Genomic DNA, 11,365 nt, shown 5'->3' with positions numbered 1-11,365 from the left:
ATGGTTTCACTGGTTTTTACTATAGACTAGCATCCATTAGCATCGGTTATAACCAGTATACTTGTTTGTTGTTTGGTACCCTAGTTTTATGGGGGCTGGGTTGGTCATTATTTGTACCTTTTGGGGTATGGGCATCCAGTCGATTATTATTTGATTATAATTGTACTTACCTCTTGTTGTATTGTAGTTGGTCTGCAGGGTTTCCTAATTTGGACTTATGGTTGGTATTCTTCTTCTTGGTTTAGTGGGATTAGTCGGTAGGTGGCTATGTGTTTTAGCGGTGCTAATATTCCATTCTTGAGTAGTTGACTCCTATGGTGCCTACTTATCGTAAATAGGTTGTCGGTTGGCACTTTCAAGTGCGTTTCTTGACTCCGCTCTTTTCACTATATATCCTTTGACTTATTTCTTATCTATATTATTTTAGTTCCTGATTAATTAATTGTGCTATACTTACCTTGTTATATGTTATTTATACTTTCTTTATCTATGAAGTTCAGTTGACTTATGCCTACTTAGTACCATTCGTTGGTACTCATACTACACTTCTGTATTCTATAGATCATAGTACGGGTTATCACTGTTTATTTGGACTTGTGCGCATCAACTATTGATCCAGGGATTGGGAGAGCTCTTGGTGTCTGGAATTGCCAATTTCCATCTATTTCGAGCTAGGACTAGTCTTTACTTGCTTTCGAAGAATTTTTGTACTTATATTTGTATTTTAAAAGCATTGTACTCCTATTTTGATTTAGATGCTCGATTGTTGACTGATGCCAAGTCTTAGAGTGGTTCCTTGTGTTTTATTTCAGTTGATCTCGTTCTTCTCATTGCTATTTATTTTCCCATTTTATTTGTTCATCTTCATCTTGATAGCCGATTTGTCTTTAGTTTCGGGATAAGGGTAAATGGTTAGGATTACGTGTTGGTGGGTGTTACCAGGTGCTATCATGACCTGAGAAATTGGATTCTGATAATTAATTGATTCAAAAATCCAAAATAAACACATCAACTCAAATTAATTCAATTGCATTAAAAGGTGGGAAAGAAAAATTCGAAGATCTATTCAATATCTTCTAAGAAATATAGGGTAAGCAGGTGTACTCAATTACCATTAGTGTAGTTAAAACCACAAAAACAAATATATTTCAGTTCCGTCGGTTTGGTTCGTTTATATTGGGTAACTGTCATGCCCCAGGAGGGTACCCTAGACATAACCGGCACTCAGAAACTATTTATGGATCCCAAGCGAACCACATAGCCTGGTCACACCTCCGTTCATTCATTCATTCAGCGGAAAATTTAAAAATAAAGAATAATTTAGCGGGCAACTCAAATCACTCATCCAACTCGAAGAATAAAGGCCATGGGCCAATAGATCAACTAAAATATTTGTCATTAAAATAGTTCGACAAGTATAACTCAAAGATAGAAGTACTCAATCGACCCATCACTATCTAGTTTATGAAGCCTCTATCATTACTATCTAATTGGTGTCAATGACAGGTTCATGGCTACCTCAACTCAAAATGAAAAGGCTAACTCTACGCAAGATTACATGAGTGGTGTCCTCCAAATGTAAGGGAGGACTCACCAATATGCTGAGTGCGAATAGATCCCCAATGATGCTCCTATTGACGATATCTTAAACCTGCCTCTGCATCATTTCATGATGCAGGTCCAAATGGACGTCAGTACGTGGAATGTACGAGTATGTAATATGGCAGAATGAAACATACCTCAAGGAAGAATAGCAGCGTTCCAAATATCTCAAATCAGAAAGATAAGAGAGACTCAACAAGGCGTCATAAGTCTAAAGTAATAATACATTTTTAGACAAAGACCAATCATATACCATACAGTTCAATCAAATGATTCAATCCAATTCAATCATCTACTGTTAGCTCGAAGTCAATCACATATCATCTAACCCAATCCGACCCTATAAAATCAACTCAATATTCAACTCAACAATCAGTTCAAAGGACTCAACTCAGTAAATATGCAAATTGAATTATGCAATGTTTTACAATTCAACTCAAAGGACTCAACTCAATAAATATATAACAAATCACTCAAGTTTCCTAAGTCTAACAAGAAATAGTTTAGACAGGACCAACTCATAAACCACTCAACTCAATTGACTCAGAGTACTATCAAGACCTATTTGGGAGTTTCTCTTATCCGACAACCATCACTTATGAGCCAGTAACAGTACAATAAGCCGACGTTGTTGCCGCGTCCGTTCATACTTTGCCAGGGTATGAACGAGTCAACCAATCATGGATCCAATCCAACCAAGTCCTATAATGTCAAGACAAACCTCTCGGGGAAGCATCCAACTTTAATGGTTCAATCCCCCTACGTTTGGCAACATAGGTATTGGGTTTAAGTATGGACTATACTCTTGCCCAATTCGGTGCTCGATACTCCTCCCATGACTCCATGCTCATAAGACTCCATCCATTCATCTCAAACAAGCCCTCACAGCTAGTTTCATTTAGAACCTTGCCAACTCATCAACTCTCTCATCAATTCAACTCAATCGAGTCATAATTGCAAGTCTCATTGGACTCTTTTCAAAACTCAACTCAAATCATCAAACTCTTCTCTTTAAAACTTGTACAATCTCAACTCGATGAATGCAGAAAATATTATGTACATTAAAACATAATTTCAATCCCTCGACTCAAACTCAAAATAGATACTTTAATGTAAAAATACTCATCTCATTTAAAGGCTCCTCATACTCAACTCATACTTAAACTTCATTCTAAATCAAAGATGAAACTAATGATTCCTTAGACTCAAAATAGCGTGTAAATGGTTTATGCAAAAAGGTTCACAAATAATTTATTTAACGCTCCTCCTTAAAAGATAATTTATTATCAAAATATTCCTAAGACTCCAATAAACTCAAATTATACATATCACATACCACAAAATCACATTAGACTCCAATCCACTTCATCACACAACATCCTCCTTAATATACCTCTTCATCAATCACTACAAGAAATAAGACTTATTGTGGCGAGATTTAGTGGCGACCCTACTTGTTGCTACAAAAGCTTCATATTCAGTAGGGACATTTATGGTCGTTCCAAAATATTTAGTTTCAGTGGCGACTTATTTTGTGTCGCTGCTAATAGTTGTCACTAATTCGCAAATTATAAAGTCACGCTAAAATAAAATTTGGGCGCTAAATATTTAGTAGCAAATTTTCAAATGTCGCCTCAAATAAGATTTTATAGCGACCTAGTCGCCGCTAATGTTAATCCAACTAAATTAAATTTAAAAGAAAAATAAACTAAACAATCTGTAAAAATTTGGCAAGCTTTGAGATTTTAAAAGATCATCTCTTAGCTGCTAAACTAAAGGCCATTCTCATCAGCTCTTGCACAAACCTAAACAAAAAAATGGATATTATATAGATTTGGGAAAAAGGGATCGGAGGAAAGAAAAACAGAGACAACACTGCTAACAGAGGTTCCTCTTTTCTCGATTTATAAGAACAAGTAGTGTCGATCTGTTGGTGAAATATATATGAATAAGGTTCTTTTTTGCTGAATATTCTTCAATTTTTGACTAATAGGGTTCTATAAAGTATGTATTTCATCAGGTATGTGCTCAAATCCGTTTCTAGGTTTATGTATTTTAAGATTTTACACGTAATTTCTATAACCCACTTGAATTTTGTAGGAATGGGGTTCTCTAAAGTCGATGGAGAAGGAAGAGAGTTCCTAGTTTGAAAATCACTATGAGCGTAAGAAGTTCGAAGTTCTAAAGGATTGAACCAGTTCGCCCATTTGAAGTTTTGAAAATTAGCTCGAGGTAAGTTAAAAGCTGAAAGTTCTAAAGATGTTTTTGTATTTTGTATTCTCGATCTTGCGAGGTAAACTAGAAGCTGAAATTCTATATTCTCATTTGTATTTTGTATTTTGTATTCTCGATATCCTCTGTGTGGGTGTTTCTATGTCTGTTGATGGAAGTCCTACATTTGGATTGCACATTGGAAAATCTATCTTGAAATCGAGAGTCTCTTCGTTGTTTAATAAATGAAGAAGTTTATCAACAAGAGGAAGTGGAATGTAATATCTTGAGTATCAATGACCAAGAAATTGATATTGCGGTGTCTTTACATAGGGATGATATTGAACCACAAACTGTTTTGCGTACCAATGATGAAGAAAATCAGGATGATGATTTTATTAATGACAATAATATAGATGTATCTGAGAATGAAGAAAGCGAAGAAGAGTTAATTGATGATAATGATGGAGATGACAGTGATACATCCTTTTGAAGATTGCTTAACAGAGACGACTGTATATCTGTCTACATCTTGTTTTGATAAGTTTTCTGTATTTTATTTTGATTAGGTTGACATAAAATTAATTCATAACGCTTGTATCTGCAACTTTGTAAATATAATCAGCATTTTAAGTTTAATCAATGTGTTACATTTCCATCAATGAGGCTATAGTGGAGATGTTTGATTTGGTGGTTGTATCTTTGATGTGCTCTATGTAGTTGTTATTAGTGCATGTTGAAGAGAAGTGAGCTTCAAGAGTTTTAGGGTGCAATGGATCTGCTGCAGGTGTTGCAGTCAAGGAATTGGCATGGGTGGAGAGCTGATGTGTTGGTGAGGTCCTATCTTGGAAGGATGCTGTCTCTATGTTGATGCCTTTTACTTGCCAAGGTGACCCATTAGCTGTTCTACCTACAAAAAAACCATCAAAGGAAAACAACCAGCCAACAAGACAGAAAAACCAGGATGGGCCTATAGCAGTCTTGGAGTTTCTATTTAATTTGGTGGTTGTATCTTTGATGTCCTCCATGTAGTTGTTATTAATGCATGTTGATGTATCACTCCAGTAACCTGCAACAATACAACAAACAAACAAAAGCAAGAAAGAACTTACACAAGCTAGCAAAATAGAAAGGACCTCTAAGAGTGTTTTGGAGCCTGTTTGCTTTTTCAAGGTCGCTCGCCTAACGTATACTATTATCCGATTAAGCTGAAACTCCTTGAGACTTGCACAAACATGCTTTTCTTTTGTCCTGCAAGATTTTGAGGCATTTTGCACAAGTTGGAGTTTCCAAATAGCAAATTGCTCCCTCTTTAGGCTTAAGACAGCTGACTTTTTCAAGGTCGCTCGCCTAACGTCTCCAATTATCCGTTTGAGATGAGACTTCTTGGGCCTTGCCCCTATAGTATTTGCTGCAATCCTGCAAGCTTTGGAGGCCTTGGTGCAGGTCCACATGATCCCAATCACCCTGCACATCATACCCTGCTGTGGCTTGGTCATAGGCTGCTGCAGGTCCTTGGGTAGCTCCATGTTACTTCCATAGTAGAGGGGGTTAAGATGTTTGTTGTTGCTAGCTACTCCCAAGAGGAGACCCTTCCTTGTGATCAGGATCATCTCTTCAGAGTACCTGCACAAGATAGACAAACTAAAGGAGAAATCCCATTGCTGATTCCTGTGCTGCATCTCTACAGCATTCTTATGTTGTTGTTGCTGCATCTCTGTAATGTAGTTGCTGCTGCTGTAGCATCTACATATGATGTTGTTGAGCTGTTGCAGGTATAAAGGTAGTTATTGGTGCAGGCAATCCAATCTCAGATGCTGCAATTCCAACACAAGGCTCAAAGTTGCAAGATACTTCCAAAAGTGTTGTACAGCAGAAACATTGGAAGTACAATTGTTGTTGGTGTGTCTCCTCTTGTTGTTACTGTTGTTAAAGCATTCCAGGTTCTGTATTGTGGTGTATCTACACAAACCAACAAACAAAAACAAGAAAGAACTTGCACAAGCTAACAAAAGGGAAAGGACCTCCAAGAGTCCTTTGAAGCCGGCTAACTTTTTCAAGGTCGCTCGACTAACGTCTCCAATTGTCCGTTTGAGTTGAAACTTCTTGGGCTCTGCAAATACAGTATTTTCTGTAATCTTGCAACTTTTGGAGGCCTTTTCCACAAGCTGGAAGTTCCAATTTGTGAAATGCTCCATCTTGCGACTTAAGTCGGCTAACTTTTTCAAGGTCGCTCGACTAATGTCTCCAATTATCCTTTTTAGCTGAAACTTCTTGGGTTCTGCAAGAGTTGTATTTGCTATAATCTTGCACAATCTGGAGTCATTTTGGTGTAGCATGGTGTATTTGTTGAAGGTTGCTGGTTGCTTTTGGTCTCTGTTGCTGTTGCTGAGTGGCTGTTGCTGTTGATCAGTTGCAGTCACTGTTGCTGCTGTATTGTGGCATATGCAAGTGATAACTACTCTAGCTCTTACTTCTAGCAGTATGTTCTTAGTTCTACTGAAGTAGTAAACAAGGGAGACTCTCCCCTTACAATGGGAAATAACTAGATGGAATAAGAAGAAATAAAATAGAATACTTATAAAAAGTCTATTACACATTGAGAATGAGATCAGTCAAGAGGATAGTTTGATCCTTTTCAGAGTTTTCCTTCTGAAACTTGCCATTCCTAGCTTGTCCATCTTGATGTAGCCTTTTGTTTCCTGTGGTAGCTGCTAGAGATTGTAGAAGTGTTGTGTATTTGATGTTTTCTTTAGCTGGTAGATATATGTTTTATCATTTTTAATTTCTGAATCTTATGCTTCTCCTTTTTAATCATGTTGTAGGAAATGAAAGGAACTGGACGAGGTAAAAGTGGAAGAGGTGGTATAAGAACTGGACGTGGAAATTTTCAAGGACGAGAAAGTCTTGCTGGAACTACATCTCAGCCACAAATACCACCAAGGCAAGGACCTCTACAGACAGAACAATCATCTAACCCAAGGCAAGGACCTCAGCAGATAAGCCAAATATCAAATGACCCTATCCAAAGAACATCTCCAGAGACACAATCATCCAGAACTCTAGAAGAAAGTGTAAGCCCCCGGAGGTTGAAACTGGTGCATGTTAGTCCACGTCCCTAGCTAGTGGTGCAGAATTATCTTTGCTTGGTCTTGGTTCTGGAAATTTAAATTTACAAGGATCTAATATACTAATGGGTGGTGTTCTGCAGCAAAGTAAATTAACTTAAAATGCTGGCAGTTTCTCTTCTTCTAGTTATGCTAGTTCCCTTCATCTGCTAGTTTTCATACTTGACAGAGGCTTAACTAGTTTCATTCTTTCTTGGGTGCAGATATAGACACTTATTTAATAATCTTCTTTTGATCTGTTTCTTAAAATATATAAGCTCAAATTTTTATGTATCTTTAAGTTGAAAAAAGAAGAGGATAATTGGTTAACAAAAGATGTTTTGGTGATAAGATGCCATGAATCTGCAAGCTTTTAGTGGAGATGATAAGATGCCATGATTTCATATAGTTCTCAAGATCACCATATTATTGCTTTGCAGTTTCTCGCATCAATAAAAAGAGAGGAAGAGGAAAATATAAATCTAAGACGGTTGATATTAAAACCAAGTACGAAGGAAAAATCAATATAATTATTCCAGATGACATTGATAGAGCTGTGGGTTCTGGTGCTAGAGATATTGTTAAATACTGTGGCTTGATCATGAGGAGCAGCATCTCATTTCGAGATGGAAATTGGCAAAAGATTGTTTTAAAACATGGAGAAGCAATGTGGTATAAGGTTAAGGTAATAAATTACTTTCCATTTTGTATTGTCTTTAAATTACTTAATTTATCAAATTTAATATTATAATATGTTCAGGACAAATTTGAATTTTGTGGTGGACTGCGAGAACATAAGTTACAAGGCTTTGTGATAAGCACTATGCAAAGACTTTTTAGGGCATGGAAAGCTCGATTGCATAATTCTTACTCTGCCTATGATACTGATGAAGAAAGATTGTCTCATCGACCTGAGGATGTTGAGTTGGAGGACTGGAAATACCTAGTTAAGTATTTTGGCAGTGAGAAATTCAAGGTAACTTTATTATAACCAAAACATTGTTGCCCACTCTATAATCTTAGGCATATGCTTACATGGAAAACATGACATATTTCAGTAGCTATCTAGACTAGCATAAATATTTTTTGATATCTTGACTTAGTATAGGTTGTTAGTGAGAGAAACAAAAAAAATAGAGAAAAACAGATAACTATGCATTCTTGTGGGAAGCGATCATTTGCAGAAGTAGAGGAAGCTACGGTGAAAACACATTTGTTCTTCTATAATTACATATACTTCTTGTTATTTATATGATTATTTGCTTATATATTTTTTTTGTTATTGAACTATATTGTAGAGAAATCCTGAATCGGGAGAAAAAGACACACCAGATAAAGTCTAGGAGATTCAGCATACACGTAAAAAAGACAATGGAGAACGTGTATGGTTGGATCCGCAATCCCAACAGATTCATGTAATTCCCTAAATACATTAGCTTGTTATCTTTTTGATCTACTACAATTTACTTTATTCTTTTTTTTTGGAGACAACTTCTTCTCAAGATAGTCATTAATTCACCTTGTCTACTTCAATATGTAATCTTTCTTCTTTGGATTTGTGGTTGTGTTTGGGAAAAACATCAGCTGTAAAGTTTCTTTGTCTATGTAAATAAACACCCTTGAAGACATGGAAATGAGACCACCATTGAGGACTTAACTGCAGCTGCAGTTTCTGCCCCATATTTCTGCAGGTTCTGAAGGTGAAGATGAGGATGACTATTGTAAGGTGTTGCAGGTTGTTGGATGCTAAAGGTTCCAAGTATGGTTGTATTGTAGATGTGTACATGGTTGTGTAGTTGAAGTATTTGTTGTTGGATATTGCAGCTCTGCAGTAAACTTAGTTGTTGATGTAGTAATCCACTCCATTGCACCATGCTAAATCAACCTGCAGGTTCTAGATGTATGCTGCAATTCGACAACAAAGTCATAAAGTGCTGCAACACTTTATTTACTTGCACAATGGAAGAAAACAAGAGAGGAATTCCAAGTGTTGTATCAAGTGTTGTAGGTCTGCAATGTACCTATACAGCAAAAACAGAGCAGAAATACCTACTCTAGTCCTTATCTCTAATGATAAGTTATTTAGTCTAGGAAAGCTATAAATAAGGGACTCTCCCCTTTACAAAGGTCCTAACTATTAAATCTTCAAAGTCGATATAGCTATGAAATAGAGACATCCAAATTGAAGAAGAAGAAGTTAGAACACTAAAGCTGTAAGAAGAGTTCAAGGAGGTTGAGTTTTCTTCTTCTAAAACTTGCCATCCCTAGCTTGTCCAACTTGATGTAGCCCGTAGTTTCTTGTGGTAGTTGCTGAAAATTATAGAAATATTGTGTATGTTCAAGCATATGACTGCATTTGGACAATGTATCTGCAGGGAAGTTTGCTTCTCGGAATACATGTTTGCATTGGAAGAAGTCCAAAAGCTGGACCAAAGAAAGTCCAAAGTTACTTTCAATATGTGCGTTATGTTTTAATGAAATAATTAAATGTTATTACAGGGTCAGCTTCAACAACTTGTTGTTGAACAACAATCTGAAGAGATCGAGCATCCCATGACTAGGGATGAGATTTTATCATCGGTTCTCGGTGAGAGATCAGGCTATGTTCGGGGAAAAGGATATGGAAAGAAGCCTCCTAAAAAGACTCAACTACATCAGTCAGACATAAAGGCAAGTGTATCTTCGGCAATGGAAAGTATTCGTCAAGAGATGCAAGCTGATATGGATTGAAAGTTACAAGAAGAACGTGAACAAATGACTGCTGATTTAAAAAAAATATGAAAGAAGATTTGCAGAAAAAATTAGAAGAGGAGCATGAACACATGAAAGGCGAGGTAGACAAGATGTTTCAAGAACAAATGGCTGCTATTATGACTAGAATGCAACAGGTACTTTCTCTTGCTCTTTTGGAATATAATAAATTGTTATCTTCGTGTAGAAAATAGTTACATTAAAAGTTGGACTAGTTATTAGGAAAATCCAACAACTGAAATGTTTTCTGGAAAGCTTTCCATGGCTTTAGAGATGCCGAATCCAACAAAGCTATGGCCTATGTCCAACAAGAAGTACTTTAGTTATCAACAGTAAGTGGAAGATTGTTGGAAGTTTTTTGTGTTATCTATTTACTGAAAACTAGTGAAGGCTTCTGATAAGCTCATCATTATCTATAGGACACTTTTGGCAAAGCTTTTCTTGGTTTCAGCCGGCGAAACTCATTTAATAAGTCACTAAGGCATGATTTTTTGTTAAGGCTTCCAGATAAAGTGCTCAAGTCTTGTGTTATTGTAGGTTTTGGTTTTGTAAACTTTTTAGTTTCTGTGTTTCCATTTTTGGAGTCAAAATCTTGCTTCTTTTAGTTGTTATTTACAAAATATTGTTGCTTTAGCTGCTACTTTATGTTGTGAAGTATAAGGAAAAGTTAAGATTTTAGGTTGGGATATGAAGAGTAACATCCCAAGAAACATGTTCTTGGCAAGGAAAAAAGTGGTAATTTTTCTTTTCTGTAGACTAAGTACTGTTTGATGTTAAATGAGGACTCAATAGAAGCTATATGAAAAGCTCCTATCTTTAACATCCTCAGTCCTCTTTTGACTACTTTTTTACTAATTATAGGAGAAAAGGAATACTATGAAAGACAGTTTGAGACATTGAAGTCATTCGAGGAAGTTGATATTGTTTTTCTATTTTCAGGGACAAGGTTCTTATGCAATGGGGCCCAATCAAGAAGTAGTTTGAAGGCGTGCAATGGGAGTTTTTGCTTTTTGTACTTGTATATGCAAACACGAAATGCTTTTGTTCTAATTTTGTGAGATACAATGATAACTGAAGTACTAGCTAATATGTACGTACTCGTAAATGCTTTTGTTCTAATTTTGTGAAATACTATATATTAGATATTTTTAATATCTATATATATATTAATTCTAGAGAATTTGTTTTTAAAACACTAAATATTGGTCTATAGTAACGAGATGAATATTACCTTTTGCAATGACAAAAAAGTTGCCACTGATATTTAGTGGATTTTTGCGGCTGTTAATTAATGACGTGTAGCAGCGACATAAAAGTTGATGTTAATAGTTTATATTTTTTTGCAGCGATAGGAAATGCTACTAATTAATATCAACATTTATCAGCGACATAACAGTAGCCACATTTAGCGTATAAGCTTTTGTGGCAATTATGTCGCCACTATAGGCCATATTTTAGGAGCGACATAACAGTAGCCACAGTTAGCGTGTAAGCTTTTGTGGCAACTATGTCGCCACTATAGGTCATATTTTAGGAGTAACATAACAGTTGCCACAGTTATCGTATATGATTTTGTGGCAACTATGTTGCCACTATAGGCCATATTTTAGGAGCGACATAACAGTAGCCACAGTTAGCGTGTAAGCTTTTGTGGCAACTATGTCGCCACTATAGGTCATATTTTAGGAGCGACT

General features: G+C 36.2%; 1 pseudogene; it reads left to right on the top strand.

The window, feature by feature from the left end:
• The first annotated feature begins 5,627 nt into the window (after positions 1-5,627).
• LOC129893087 (uncharacterized) lies at positions 5,628-10,788 on the top strand (annotated as a pseudogene).
• Positions 10,789-11,365: the final 577 nt, after the last annotated feature.

The sequence above is a fragment of the Solanum dulcamara genome, chromosome 1 (assembly GCF_947179165.1).
Source record: "Solanum dulcamara chromosome 1, daSolDulc1.2, whole genome shotgun sequence".
Classification (NCBI taxonomy): Eukaryota; Viridiplantae; Streptophyta; class Magnoliopsida; order Solanales; family Solanaceae; genus Solanum; species Solanum dulcamara.
The sequence above is the reverse complement of the archived record's forward strand: the minus strand, read 5'-3'. Positions and strand labels throughout refer to the sequence as shown.